This window comes from Carica papaya, chromosome 1 (genome assembly GCF_054855325.1).
Source record: "Carica papaya isolate Zhongbai chromosome 1, ASM5485532v1, whole genome shotgun sequence".
In the NCBI taxonomy this organism is placed as follows: Eukaryota; Viridiplantae; Streptophyta; class Magnoliopsida; order Brassicales; family Caricaceae; genus Carica; species Carica papaya.
In genome coordinates, this window is record NC_142309.1 from 25567240 (window position 1) to 25583782 (window position 16543).

Below are 16543 nucleotides of genomic sequence, written 5' to 3' on the forward strand. Positions count from 1 at the left end.
CACAAAGAATGCGTATTAAAGTGTAGTTTCGCTGCATATTTAATATTTATATGTTCTACTAGTTGAAAATATTGTGCTAACGTTTGTACCCACCAACATTGGGGTTCGAGCTGTTATAGGTGATATCAGAGCACACGTTTCTCGGAACCAACCCTTGTAACATGAGGCATAAGAACCTTAGGAGGCATAAGACCAACAGAATTTAGGAGAATGACTCTTAAGAAATGTTTCGGACTTTCTCTAAAATGTTTTTCAAATAAAAAATAGGCAAACAGTATTCACAAACCTAGCGATACACATAGGTTATTTTCTGGCAAACTTAGAACTCAACCAATTAGGGGTTCACCATGAAGTTAACAGACGATGATACTTAACCAACCACCGTTGTTAAACTTCATAGGTGTTAAGGAAAACTCTCAGAGTCTTAACCTTTTATTGACCTATTGACCCCGTAGAGTCAAATGACAGCAATCAAGCTCTTAGAAAAAATATTTAATTTCCTTTAAGATAAAAAAGTAGTTCTTAGGAGGATGGGGGGGGGGGGGTGGGAATTTCCCAAATGAGAGAAAAGTTACCCGGAGTGAGAAACACTTTCCCATTGGGAGCCAATGTCCCAACTAGAAGACAAATTCTCATCCAAGTGGAAGCCTAAGGAATTTCACCGATGCTACCACAAAGGTCACCGTATCATTGTTGATGGAGAAAGTCGATGTCCATAGTTGCACTATTAGGTAGTGTTCGTAGATAACTCATGGACCCTCGGTGAGTGTATGCATGAAATCATTAGGGTCAGTGAACTTTGCTTAGTCATTGTTTATACCAATGAGTTGGAAGGTTCCTGTTGGTCTCCAAAGATTTTGGAGGCAGCCAAGTAAGGCGCAGTAGCTAATGTGTAACGGCCCCTGGAAATTTAAATGAAATATATGTATTAAAAATGTCAAATGCGGAAGCGTAATAAAAATTTTTATTAACATCCCTTATACAATAACCAAAACGTACTCAAAACATGAAAGAACAAACTAACTAAAAGAAATACTCGAGATAAGAACTATAAATATAGCTATGGAGTCTTTAGGCGTCCTCTTCACCGTCTTCCTGCAGAACGGGCTCGGGAACAATGTCTTCCTGATCTAAAATGGTTAAATAAGGAATGAGCTACACCAGTCCAGTAAAGACATCATATTATCTCACCGCCACAGAAGTAAAGGTGGGTAGAAAACAAAAATGACCAATAGAGCATAATTTATAACAAATTCATTTATCAATAATAAAATCCTTTACTGTCCACTTACCTCGGCGAGATCCATGAAAATAACATATGAAAATAATAACCTTATAATATCATGAAATCATACACACTTTATAACATAACATATATCACACCTTTACATTTTAATCATCAGGAAACAGATTTCCTCTTTTACCAGCCTACTAGTATCCCTGGGGATCCATAGGGGGTCCCCGCTACCTGTGACCCATTAACATTACAACCTGATTCCAGGGCCGTCCACATACCCCGTCCGGTATGGGCGCCAAAATCATGAACCTCAATACCCCGTCCGGTATGAGGGTGAAACGGGCCGTCCCCATACCCCGTCCGGTATGGGCGCCAAAACACATAAGGTTTTCACACCCCATCCGGTATGAGAGATCACGTTCTCGGTAAGGTTCCCTACGGACTTGGTCCGTCCACCATCTCCCATGATATCTAGTCAGGCTGTCCACATTTTCCACTTATCAATTCACATAACCTTTTTGCCTTTTTTCTTAATCTCAATCATCCAATCATACAAAACATATAAACCAGTAATTGACACCAAATAAGACAATACAGTACCGGGTTCACCATAATACAAACCATAATAAAAGAAACATAATTCATGCATACGAGACCATAACATAATTACATCAAACATCATGCTGCATTTAATACTGGAAATTAGATCAAACAATAACAGACCAACACTGTATCAGACTCGGGCTCCATTGGCAACCTTAATCAATTATACATCTATAAAGTCACAAAGTACCATTTAATTATTTATTTAGCTTTAATACCGTGATAGGAAACAGGGTGAGGGGTCCTTACTTATTTCGGGGTCTAAAATCGACTCTACAGTGCACCTACGGGCTGTCCCTAATTTCTCTGAATTTTTTTTGAAAAATTAAAAAGCACTATCAGTACCTGCACGTGACCCAAAAAATCCCAAATCAAACCAAGGGCCCCTTTCGGCCAATATCAGAATTCCGTTACGACGGCTCCGCCGTGCTCCGGTGCGGCGGCGATTCGCCTCGAGTTGGCCGTTTTCGACCAAATTCGGCCACACTTGCATCGGTCCCTGTGATAGAAAAATCCTAGGGCCCTCGGTGGGCCAAAAAATCACAAAAAACTGAGACTTACTGACGGCGGTGCTCTCGGGTGCGGCGGCTCCTCCGGTGTGAGTCGCATTTTGATGTTTGGCTCTGATCAACTTGTAGAGAAAAGAACGGTGATCACAATGGTATAAAATTTGCATCGAACGGAAGCCGGGAAGGGCCTCATTGGAGGTAAAAATCGAGGAGGGGCGTTGCAGCGCCGCTGGGCTTCGACTGGGTTTTTCGACTGTTTGGCTGGTGGTTTGGCTCCAGTTTGGCCATAGGCGGACTCAGCATCGAAAAACGAGCAAGGAGGAGAAAATTTACCTCGATCGGCGGTCGGGAACTTCCCCGGTGCGGCGGCGGGTGGCGGCGGCCGGGTCCTCCGGCATCTGGTTCTTTTTCTCCGGCGAGGCACTGGTGGCTAGGGTTTTTGTGTTCAGGTGTGGGTGGGTTATTTATACCCTTTGCCTTTTAATCTCAACCGTCCATCAAGATTAAATATGAACCGTTCGATCGCGATTTAATTGGAATTTGATTTGGGCCGTCCGTGCGCACGTTTGATCTGGGCCGTCCGTGAGCGCGGGAACGGATCTAGACCATCCGACCGCGCACACGCGGATCGCCCACGTGGCCCGTTCCCTGGTCAGCGTTGCCTTGCCACACAGCGGTTCCTGGTTGGCCGGGGCTGCTGACCGGGCCGCTGACGTGGCTGCTGAGGTGGGTACTGACGCGGCACAATTTTTCTAAATTACGTTTTGACCCCCGGTTTCCGATTTTCTTTTCAAAAACACTCCCAGAATCTAAATTTTCACCCTTTTTTCCCAAAATCAATTTCAATTAAATTCAAATAATATTTTTACCCAATTTTATTATTATTATTATTATTATTTTCATTAAATTAAATAAAAATCAAATAAATAAAAATAAAAAAATAAAATTTTATTTTACTTGGGTGTTACATAATGGCTCTGCTCAAAAATCATATAATCACACGGTTCTTCATGGATTGAGAAATGTAGTTATGAACTCTGTCAGGGAATGAAATTGTAGGGAGACCATTTTCCAAATTGATAACCATGTCCTCATCCTTAATCCTAAGTTCTTTTATTCTCTTCTCGGAATTCCTAGTGTTTGTAAGTTTATTTCGAAATGAGATTCTTTCGTGACTTCAGGTACCATTGTCCTTCATTCTATCTCTTTCTACTTCCACACAATTCTCTTCTCGGTAACAACAATCTCCATGTCTTTCACCTTATCCATTTCTTCATCACCTGTAGATTATGCCTCTTCATCGCCATTTGTTCCTAAACCGGAGGCTTTCTTCCTTATCTTTAACTTTTTAGTTGATCGTGTTGATAGTAACTTAGTTATTTGCTGAAGATATTTTATTTTTACAGATTTTTATAGTTATTGCTTTGATGGTTCCTAAGTTTTAGCATTTCAGTTTATGTTAGTGGGAGTATTATTTCATATTTTATAGGAATTATGAGTTAGTTGTTTACTGATTGTAATGGCTATTTATAGGCTAATTTACTATCACTTTAGATAAACTTTTAAGTTTAGTTTCTGTCTTCTTATTCTATCAATCGTATTTCTACAATCTATTATATTTGAGTCAATAGTGGTATTAGAGCCGCAAGTTTCTGGTTCGTATAAGAAAAGTAGTAGATTTTCTTTTGCTAAAATTATTATTGTCAATGCATTTGATAATTTTGTACAACTTACAATTCCTCACTTCAATGGTCACTATGATTATTGGAGCACGTTGATGGAAAATTTCCTCATATATAAAGAGTACTGGTAAGTCGTTTTGGAAGGGGTTCCAGAATCAGCAATTGGAACAACTGTGTCTGATATGTAAAAAATAGAAATTGAGGGATTAAAGTTGAAGGACCTCAAAGTAAAGAATTACTTATTCTAGACTATTGATCGTTCGATCTTTGAGACCATCTTATGCAAAAATATCTCTAAGAAAATTTGGGATTCAATAAAAAAAATCCTATTGGGGAGGTTTCTCAAATGAGAGCAACATTCTTTAAATAAGAAAAATCCCTTAGGTGGAAAGAAAATATCTCGAGTGAGAAAATTTCCCAATATGCAGAAATTATCAAAAATAAGAGAACTCCCTAAATAGATATACTCTACCTAACAAATTCTAATCCTGATAAAGAGCCAAATGGCGATTTAAATTTTTTTAAGAATTTTCATTGTATCCCTCTAGGGAAAACAAATACTCTCACTGTTCCAAAATTCTTTTCCAATTTCGTTTAAAGACTCTAGTAGTGGTTCTGAATCCTAGAAAAATAAATAACTGGATTCGTAAGAAATAAACTGTCATTCTAGGAATTAAAATCAAACAACATCTAATTTGAATTCTCATTTCTAAGAGTTCTAGTACTCTTAGAAAAAAAAAAATTTGTAGGTGAGGGGTATGGTTGTAGGAGTTGTCCTCACATTCAACTATTCGAAAAATTTTCAATATCTCTCATCAAAGTAGTGCAACGGAAGCGTGATGAACCACCATCACCACTTGATTGGAACCTAAGTTCTTAAATGACCGTGCTTATAAAATTAAATTCTTAAGAAAAAAGAAACAAAGTCCCTAAGGAAATGTTCTAAAAACAGAATCATTACAACGATAATTTTTTTTTAAAAAAAGCTCCCTTACAATAAAAAAGAATATAAATATTATTGGGGTACGAAAATACCCTTAAACCTATAGACCTTCACTAGTAAGAAATTGAAAAAGAAAACATCAGAAGATAAAACAATTCTGTTAAAGAATATGTCATAATCACTCTAATCTATTGACGAAAGTGTCAATAGAATACATGGATAGGTATTTCATGTTCTTGCAAATGAAAATTTAAAAGATAAATTTTTTAGGAGGAGAGAAGGTTCCAACCCAAGAGAAATTTCTCCAAGTGAAAAAGATTCCCCAATAAAGATAAGCATATTCTTAACGAGAGAAAAATTCTTTACAACATGAAATATTTTCCCAAGTAGGGAGGTAAGTGATTTCAATTTTGTGATGTTTAATTTGGAGGACCAAGTTATTTTAAGGGAGGGAGATTTGTAATATCCAGCTGTGCCCAGCGGGGTATAAAAGAAAAAAATATATAATAAAACATATATACACAATTAATTATAAATTAAAAAAAATGTAGAGAGAAGGAGAATAAACCAGGCAACAAATATGTATATATATATGTAATGAAAGAGTAGAAGAAAAAAGAAAAGGAAAGAAAAGAGATGAGTTAAGTTCGAGTGGGTGAGAGAGGAGGCCGAGTTGAGTGAGGATTGGGGTCGAGAGAGCGGAGTGAGGGGAGGAGCCTTGGCCGTGTGAGGAAGAGGAGTGAGCAGCAGTCGAGGAGGTGAGACGCGGCAGAAGGGGAGACGTCGCGGGAAGAAAAGGAAGAAGAAAAGGAAAAGAAAGAAGAAGAAAAAGAAGAGAAGAAGAAAGGAAAAAAAAGGGAAGAGGAGAAGAATGAGAAGAAGACAGAGAAAAATCGTGGTCGGGTAGAGAGAAAAAGAGGAGAGAGAGAAAAGAAAAGGAAAAAGAAGAATAATAATAATAATAAAGGAAAAAGAAAGAATAAAGAAAAAGAAGAGGAGTTGCGAGAAAGAAGGATGAAGAAGAAAAAAAAAGCAAGCTACGAGAAAATAGGAAGAAGAAGAAGGAAGGAAAAAGGAAGACAAAAAAAAGAAAGAGAAAAGAAAAAAAAAATGAAAAAAAGGAGAAAAAAAGAAGAAAAAAAATTAATTAAGGAAGAAAGATAAAAGGGTGGCGACTAAATATGATGATTTGATCATTAGTGCCTGACATTTTCCATAACACGCGTATGATGGCGCATGGTGACGTTGGGAAACCTAAGAAAGAAATTTACATTCGAGAGATTCTGGTAGTCTGAGAGAAATTTACTGCCAGTTGACAGAAAAGTTGAATTCACCATAGATCTTCAGTCAGACACCCAGCCTATCTTAGTTGTCCCTTACCGCATGAGTCATGTTACGATTAAAGAGCTAAAGAAACATATAAATGAATTGTAGAATAGTTGGTTCATCCGACATAGTGTGTCCCCTTGGGATGCTGGAGTCACATTTGCAAGGAATGAAGATGAGACATTAAAGTTATGTATTAATTATAGGGGACTAAACAGGGTCACGATTAAAAACAAGTATGCCCTCCCCATGATCGATGACATTTTTTATCAGTTACAGGGTGCCCAGGTCTTCTCCAAATTAGACCTTTGTTCAGGTTACAATTAGGTAAAGATCAAGACAGAAGACATTCCTAAAATAGCTTTCCGAAGCAGGTACGAACACGATGAGTTCCTAGTCATGTCATTTGGACTAACCAATGCGCCAACCATATTTATGGATTTGATGAACAAGATTTTCAAACAATTTTTGTATTAGTTCGTCGTTGTATTTATTGATGATATCCTGTTCTATTCAAAAAGTATAAAGGAACACACTCACCATTTGACTCAAGTTTTGCAGGTTCTCAGAAAAAAAAATTGTATGTAAAATTGAGTAAGTATGGATTCTGGCTCGAGCAGACTACCTTACTTGTAACACCCAAAATTTTTCTTTATTATTTTGTTATTTATTTTTATTTTATTTTAATTTTTATTAGAATTTTTGTTTAACTTTATTCTATTTTAATTTTTTATTTATAAGGTTTTAATTTAATTTAAAAGAAATAAAAATAAAAATAATAATAAAATGGGGTAAAATTATTTTTTGGATTTAATTGAAATTGATTTTGAAAAAAATGGGTGAAAATTTGGATTTTGGGGATGTTTTTGAAGAGAAAATTGAAAACCAGGGGTCAAAACTTAATTTAAAAAAATAGTGCCACGTTAGTAGCCACGACAGCAGCCCGGTCAGCAGCCCCGGCCAACCAAGACATGTCGTGTGGCAGGGACGCTGACGCGGGAAGCCACGCAGGACGGGGACATGTTGGCGATCCACGTGCACGCGATCAGGCGGCCCAGATCCGTTCCCGCGAGCACGGACGGCCCAAATCAAAGGCACGCGTGGACGGCCCAGATCTCACGTGTGCGGACGACCCAGATTTGATCATGCACGGACGACCCATATCGTATCGCGATGGACGACCCAGATTTATTTCTAATTTAATCGCGATCGGACGGTACAGATTAAATCATGATGGATGGCTCAGATTAAAATGGGAGGGTTATAAATAATCGCATCCACACCCAACCCCAAACCCTAGACGCCAGAACCCTCGCCGGAGAAGACGACCCAGCCACCGGAGGAACCGGCCGCCGCCACCCGCCGCCGCACTGGAGGACTTTTCGGCAACCAAACGAGGTAAAAATTTCTTCTCTTGGCTCGTTTTTTGATGTCGAACCTCTTTGTGGCCAAATCGGAGCCAAACCACTAGCTGATTGGTCGAAAAACACTGCCGAAGTCCAGCGGCGCCGCCGGATTTCCTCGATTTTTGCTTCTGATGAGGCCCTTCCCGTTTCTTGTTTGATGTAATTTTTATACCACTGTGACCACCGTCCTTTTCTCTACAGGTTGACCGGAGCAAAACACCAAATCGCAACTCGCGCTGGAGGAACCGTCGTACCTGAGAGCTTCACCACCGGTAAGTCTCGGTTTTCTGGAATTTTTTAGCCCATTGAGGGTTCTAGGGGTGTTTTATCATAGGAACCTATGCAAGTTTGGCCGAATTCGACCGAAAACGGCTAACCCGAGGTAGATCGTCGCCATAGGCGGCGGCACCGTCGCCGGAGCACGGCGGATCCGCTGTGCCAGAATTCTAAAATTGGCCGAAAGGGCCCTGGGTCTGATTTGGGGTTTTTTGGGGATATGTGCAGGTACCGGAAGTGTGTTTCAGTTTTCGGAGAAAAATTCAGGGAATCTAGGGACTGTCCGTAGGCGCAGTGAGAACCCGATTTCAGATTCCAAAACAGGTAAGGATCTCTCACCCTATTTCCTATCATGGCATTAAAGCCTAATAAATGATAAAACGGTATTTTATGAATTAATAGATATATATAATTGATTAAGGTCGCTAATGGAGCCCGAATCTAGTAAATTTTCGGTCAGGTGTTGTTTGATTTATTTTACAGTTTTGAATGCAGTATGGTATCTGATGTGTTTATTCTATGGTTTCATATGCATGAATCACGGTTTCAATTATTATGCTTTGAATTATTGTGAACCCGATGTTGTGTTGCCTTGTTTGGTGTCTATTACTGGTTTACGTATTTTGTGTTTGATTAGATAATTGAGATTAAGAAAAATGGTAAAAAGGTATGTGAATTGATAATGGATAATGTCTACAGCCTCACTAGATATCCTAAGAGATGGTGGACGGACCGGGTCCATAGGGAACCCTATCGGGAACGTGGTATCTCATATCGGACGGGGTATGGAGACCTTATATGTTTTGGCACCCATACCGGACGGGGTGTGGGGACGGCCCGTTTCACCCTCATACCGGACGGCGTATTGAGGTTTATGCTTTTAGCGCCCATATCGGACGAGGTATGGGGATAGCCCTAGAATTAAGTTATTAATGTGAATGGTTCACGTGTAGCGGAGACCCTCTATGGATCTCCATAAATACTAGTCGGCTGAATAAAAGGGGATAATTATTGCCTGATGATTGAAATACAAAAGCATGATATGTGTTATGTTGCAGAGTGTGCGTGATCTTATGATATTTATGATGTAATTGTTTTCATAAATTGTTTTCATGAATCTTACTGAGGTAGGTGGACAGTAAAGAGTTTTATTATTAATAAATGAGTTTGTATAAATTATACTCTATTGGTCGTTTTTATTTTCTACCAACCTTTATTTTTGTGACAGTGAGATAATGTAATGTCTTTACTAGGCTAGTGTAGCTCATTTTTTACTTAACTATTTCAGATCAAGAGGATTTGGTTCCCGAGCCCGTTCTGCATGAAGACGGCGAGTAGAAGCCAAATAATTTATTTATTTTCCTTACAGTATTCTTTCATAGTATTTCCTTTAAGTTAGTTTATTCTTTCATACTTTAATTTGTTTTGGTTATTGTGTAAGGGATGTTAATCATAATCTATTTTATTTCGCTTCCACACTTAGAATAAATATATACACATTTCCTTTTGATTTCCGGGGTCGTTACATTCCTAGGGCACATCATATCAAGAAATAGAGTGTCAGTGAACTCCAAAAAAGTTGAGGCAGTGCTTGGTTGGGAGAAATTAACCTCAGTCAAGGAGATTTGTAACTTTCTGTGAATGGAAGGTTATTACCGTAAGTTTATAGAAGGATTTTCTAGTCTAGCTGCTCATTTGATTCAGCTCACAAAGAAAAACGTCAAGTTTGAGTGGAACGAGCACTATGAAAAGAGCTTTTCAAAACTAAAGAAGAGGTTGACTATTGCACCCGTGTTAGCCTTACCGAGTGTGACAGATAGATATACAGTTTATAGTGATGTCTCCTACCTGGGATTGGGTTGTGTTCTGATGTCGCATGGGAATGTCATAGCCTATGGGTTCAGGCAGTTGAAGAGTCATGAGAAAAACTACCCCACCCACGACTTAGAACTTGCCGTGATTATCCGTGCCTTGAAGACTTGGCACCATTACTCTTATGGATAGACTTTTCAAATCTATACCGACTTTAAGAGCTTGAAATATATATTCACTCATAAGGATCTCAACATGCATCAAAGACGATGGATAAAACTCCTCAATGACGATGATTGCAATATTTTGTATCACCCAAGCAATGGCAATATAGTGGCCGACGTATTTAGCAGAAAAAGTACAGATATATTAGCTCACATAATTATTTCAGAATGCAGAGTAATAATAGGCCGCACAATAGATACAACTTCAGAACCTGAAGAGAGTTACATGTTTGGCTGACCTGACTGTTCAACCTGAGTTGATCCAGAGAATAATGAAAGCCCAATCCGCCGATTCTACCATAACAACTCTCAAGAAAGATGCAAAATAAGGAGTAAATTCAGAATTTTGAGTCTCTGTCAATGTGTTGCTCAAATTTTAGGACAGGGTGTGTGTTTTATGTGACAGTAAACTTAAAAGGGACATGATGACAGAGGCTCATAGCTTAAAATTTTTCATGCATCCTAGAAGCACTAAATTGTATCAAAATATACAACCTCGATTTTAGTGGAACGGGATAAAAAGAGAGATGATCGTCTTTGTTTCCAAGTGTCTAGTGTGTCAATAGGTCAAGGCATAGCATCAACGCTCAGACGGGCTATTTCAGCTATTACTGATTTTAGAATAGAAGTGCGAACACATCACAATGAATTTCGTGACAGGATTGCCTAGGACACGTTCGGGACATGATGTCATTTAGGTAATTATTGATCAACTCACAAAGTCTTCTCACTTCTTGGCCATCAAGATGACTGACCCATTGGACAAGGAAGCAAGAATGTATATCCAAGAGATAGTTATGTTACATGGAGTGCTAGTGACAGTAGTATTCGACAGGAACCCGAGGTTCACTTCTCGGTTCTGGTCTAATTTTCAGTAAATCATGGGAATAAAACTGTCTCTTAGTACCGCATTCCACCCTTAGACTAATAGACAATCAGAAAGGACGATCCACACACTGGATGATATGTTCTAAGCTTGTGATCATTTACCTTTAATAGAGTTCACCTACAATAATAGCTACCAAGCAAGTATCGGCATGGCTCCATACGAGGCGTTATATGGCCACCCATATAGATCGTCGATCTGTTGGGAAGAGCTGAGTGATAGGAAATTGTTCAGCCTAGATCTTGTGGAGAAGACTACAACCAAAATAGTTAAGATCAGAAAGAATATTCAGACGACTTAGAGCAGACAAAAGAGTTATGCGGACACCTGGAGGAGGGATTTAGAATTTTAAAAAGGTGAGCGAGTATTCTTCAAGGTCATCCCTTTCAAGAGAATCAGTAGGTTTGGTAAAAGGGAGAAACTAAATCCCAGTTTATTGGATCATTTGAGATCATAGATAGAATTGGTACCATCAACGGACTGACACTACCTCCAGAACTATCCAGAATCCATAATGTGTTTCATGTGTCTATGCTACACAAGTACAACTCGGACCCCTCTTACATCTTGGCCCACGAGCCCCTTTCACTCTAAGAGGATTTGTCCTATGAGGAGGTACTAGTGGGCATTGCAGATCGAAAGAGCAGAGTACTCCGCAACTGGAAAATTTCTTTTGTTAAGGTCCTATGACAGAATCACACACAGAGAAAGGCCACATGAGAGTTAAAATCAAACTTCAGAGCCCAGTATCCCCAATTACTTGATTGAGTGAGAGAGAGATAAATTTGAGGGACCAAATTTCTTTTTAAGGGAGAAGAGTTGTTATACTCGGGCCTGGAATTTGGTCCGGGATTAATTTTAATAATTTAAATATATAAAAAATTTATTTTTAAATTAACTTATTTTAATTTTAATGAAAAAATATGTTAGAGTTGAAATGAAAATAATTTTGAAAAAAAATATTAAAATTTGGGTTCGGATAGTATTTTTAAAAGAAAAATCAGAAACTCAGGGTCAGAGTACAAATAAAAAAAATTTTACCATGTAGGACTGCCCAGTCAGTAATCTCGACGAACTGAAGTACGCCACATGGTAAGACACACTGATGTCGGTGCCACGCAGGCGATCATGTGCCTTGTGATCGAATGGCCCAGGATCGATCCTGCGCGCGTAGACAGCCTAGATTTGTTCTCCCTTTAAATGCGATCAAACAGTCGAGATCAAATTGTGATAAATGGTCTTGATTCATTTACTCCTTAAACATGATCGGATAGTCAATATCAAATCGCGATGAACGGTATAGATTCATTTCTTCTTTAGACGCGATGAACGACTCAGATTAACGTGATGTGAGTATAATTATTTCTTATCACACTGAACCCGAACCCTAACTGCCAGCCTCTCGCTGGAGAAGAAGAACTAGTCACTGGAGAAGGGAGCTAACCACTAACCACCGCCGCATCGGAGCCACCTCCAACTGCCAAAAAAGGTAAAAATTCTCATACTCGCTCAGAATTCAATTTCGAGCACCACTGTGGCCATATCAGAGCAAAATAAATAGCAGGTGAGCTGGAAACCACGGGCAAACCTCGCAACCTTCTCTGATGAGCTCTTTCCCAATTCTCGTTTCACGTGATTTTTAGACCATTATGTTTACCATCTTTTTCTGTGCAGGTTGACCGAAAAAAAAAATCTCAACCGCAAAGGAGAACCAACAGAGCCGCCGCACCAGAGGTCTCCCCTATTAGTGAGTTCAGTTTTCTACGATTTTTCGGTCAACCGAGGCCACTGACATATTTTTCTGTAGGAATACGGTAAAAACTACCCAAAAATGGTCAAAACCAACTAGGCTGAGGTGAACCACTACCGTGGGCAATGGAGCTGATGCCGGAGCACGGCGGCATCGCCGTGCCAGGACCCCGAAATTGGCCAGAACAAGTTTTAGACATTGATTTTGGATTCCTATGGTATTTTTAGGTACATGACAAGTATTTTGAATTCTACATGGATAATTCAAGAAATTCTGTACCCATTAGAAGACATAGTAGATAGCGCAGCGTTCCAAAACACCGATCTTGATAAGGATCCCTCACTATTTTCTCTGTTACAGTAAATTGAGACTTAATAATTAATAATTATGTATTTTTGTAAAAATTAGAGAACCTAAAAATAATTATAGGTCACTACCGGTTAGTTCACAGTCGTCTTGATTTTCTATTTATTTTTCTGTATTGCCTATATTTATTTATTATTATATTGTGTGTAACTCAATTGATAGTTTTTAAGGTCTTTTTAGTTATTTTATTATTTATTTCTCCTGCATTGCGTGCCAGTATTCTAATCATTGGTTATTTGTTTGTGTTTAACTATATTGTTGTCTAAGTGAACTGTAAGTATAAAATGAGATATGTTTGTTGCGTGGTTGATTATTATACTAATAAAAATCTATATGGAAAAGACTTACTGGATACCTGAGAAAGGGCAGATGAGCCCGATACATAGAGAACCCTACTGTGAACGTTACATCAGTCGGACGAGGCTGAGAAGTCCTTTACCAATAAGATTTGAGATATATGGTTTACCTTCATACCGAACAGGGTATCAAAGTGATGGAATGTTTAGTGCCCATTACCGGACGGGGTATGGAGATAGTTGGTTAATTGTTTAATTGGATATTGGGTTCACGAGTATAAGGACATTCCTATGGACCTCTAAGGGTCGAGTAAAAATATAAAATGATCGTTTATTATTATCTTCTATGTGATAAGTAATAGTGCATGAATATGCGTTTTCATAAGTTATTGTTGGGAAAGACTTGTTATACAAATAAGAATAAATGACTTTCTTTATAGTAAATGAATTTACATTAAATTTAGGGCTCCATTAATTATTTTTCTGATTTTTACTAATATTCAGTTTTCTATATATATAATTAGTGTGATATTCTTACTGTGGTAGTATAGCTTACCCATTTATTAACTATTTAATATCAAGAAGATCAAGATTCAGATCTCGATCAATAAGAGAGTTATGAATAGTTCACCATCCGTACTCCCTACAAGAGCTAGTGAAGGTTGTTTTAGGATTGCTTAGTTATTTATCTTTTGTTTATTTTTTTAATTTTCGTTTGTTCTTTCAGAAGTGATATTTCTGTAATCCTATTGGCATTCTAAAATATTGTATAAAAAATGTAAACTTTAATTCTATTATTTCGCTTCCGTATTTAATTTATAATTTTATTTTTATTTAAGTTCTGAGCTTTTACATTAATTATTTAAAAAGAAGATATAAAAATCTTATTTATTATAAACGTAATTAAATAGAATGTTTTCTTAAAATATAAATAATTATATGAAAGTTGGCTACTATTACAAGCGCTGCAATTTTCAATAAGTAAGAGAGATGATTATATTTATTATCTATTATATGCATAAGTAATTTTTGCAAAAATATAACACATTTTATTTTAATTTTTAAATGTAAGATATAATTTTAAGTAAATATTTATATATAATTAATAATAATTTAGTTATTTTTAATTAATCAATTTATTATATTTAAGTTGTTTAAATATATATCTAGCGACGCACGAGTAATGATGGTCGTACTTCAAAATTATTTTCTTATCGTGAAGTGGGGAGTAAAACCCTCACCCTAAGGCACTACAATTAATACATATAATTTCTCCGGCCTATGAGATGATTGTCATCGTATGTGAGGACACAGGTGATACACACACACACACACACATATATATATATATATATATAATATACGTAAATTCCTTCTTAATTCTCTTATATTAATTATTGAAAATTAAAATCATGACTCCCTCTTAACTCTACGATCATGTGCTGCCTTACCCTAATATCTGAAGATCACATTCTGTTTATTATTATTATTATTATTATTATTATTATTATTATTTTGTTTAATGTAATCTTCACTTTTCCTTTGGATTTATTAAGCCACCAAAGTAACTTCATTAAGTCACAAAATATGCAGAATATACCCTCAAGGATAAAACATACTGGAAGGGAATTATACTATCTGCATATGTACTTACACCATTACTCCTTAAATCAGTCATCAGAAACTTTAAATCCTTTCAGCTCTCTCTTTTTAACTTCGGCTTTGAACTGAAGAAATTTAAAAGGTACTTCTAATTTTTGCTTCAGCTTATATATACACACACACACACACATGCCATATAATACTTGAGCTCAAAAATTAGTTTGAGATGATCTTTTTTATTTATAAAAATTATATAAATAATTTATTTTATTTTATTTAAATTATTAAAAAAAATAAAATAAGGATGAAATTAAAAATAATTTTGAAAGAAAAAAGTAAAATTTTGAATAAATTTGAGTATTTTTAAAAGAAAATTTGAAAATATGGGACAAAATCGTAAAAAAATAAAAAATTAGTGATGTGGGACAATTCAGTCAGCAGCTACGAAGAATTAGAGCACGCCGCGTGGCAAAACACACTGACATCGATGTCCGCAGGCAATTCGCATGCCCAATGATCCAACGGCCCCGATTGCGTCTCGCGCACACAGACAACTCAGATGCATTCTCTCTTTAGACGCGATCGGACAAGATTAATCACGATGAACGGTCCAGATTTTTTCACACAATCAGCCTAAATAAGCAACGATCCGACAACTCTCCTCGCTCCACGTCGACGTGGAGCGAGGACCCAAATCGACACAGGATAAGTATTTAAACATCGCGTCTCAGGAAACTCTAACCCTAGCCACACCTGTCCTCGCCGAAGAAGAAAAATCAGACGCTGGAGAAGAAGACCAACCCCATCGCTGCCGCACTGGAGCCACTGCCGACTGCCAGAAAAGGTTAAATTTTTTTATTTTCGCTCGGAATTTGATTCCGAGTCTCCCTGTGACCATATCGGAGCAAAAGGGATGGCGGGTGAGCCAGAAACCACATATACACTCGAAAGGTTATTTTCAAGATTTCATCGTACAATACCGTTTATGTCATCATTGAGGAGAGGTAAAATGAATCCCCCCATTGCATGGATAACACACATATACAAATCTTATAATTGCTACTGCAGGTATATTTACTAAGTGACCTACACTCACAAATACATATCCACGTTTGGATTAGGTTTCAGACTTTATCCATGTGCAGGTTCACCATGCTCACTCAACTTCAGCCACACATACACACTTCTGTCCTCAATTCAAACTAAACGAGAAGGGCATTCAGGGTCCTTAGTTTCAGACTTTTACACACCATCCTTGTATGATCATCAAATAACAAAAAAAAAATGTTTCTTGTTGTTTAAAGTTTGCGTCAACATAAGACTACAAATATAAGCATGCACTAACTCGAATGAAACTTAAACCCTCTAAAAAATGTTAATGGGAGGTAATAAATTTTGTCAAAAATGCATTCTTTACAAACTTTTTTCTTTTTAGCAATCTTGGGTAATACAATGGTTATATTTTTATCTTTCAATAACTTTAACCCTTTATAATTTAGATGCTCATAACTTAAACACTACAGGCATGATTTATTATGTGCTTGTCTCTAAAATGTACCTTTTTCCTTAATTGCAATATGAGAGGGGATGTCTTATCGTAACTCGTTCCAATTTTCATTATTATT

At 37.4% G+C, this 16543-nt stretch overlaps 1 long non-coding RNA gene across 1 annotated transcript; it reads left to right on the forward strand.

Annotated features, from left to right (window-relative positions):
• Nucleotides 1-14917: 14917 nt before the first annotated feature.
• On the forward strand, nt 14918-15980 carry LOC148270473 (uncharacterized). The gene is made up of 2 exons (XR_015821682.1): nt 14918-15060; nt 15416-15980. It is a non-coding gene; the product is annotated as an uncharacterized LOC148270473 (long non-coding RNA).
• Nucleotides 15981-16543: the final 563 nt, after the last annotated feature.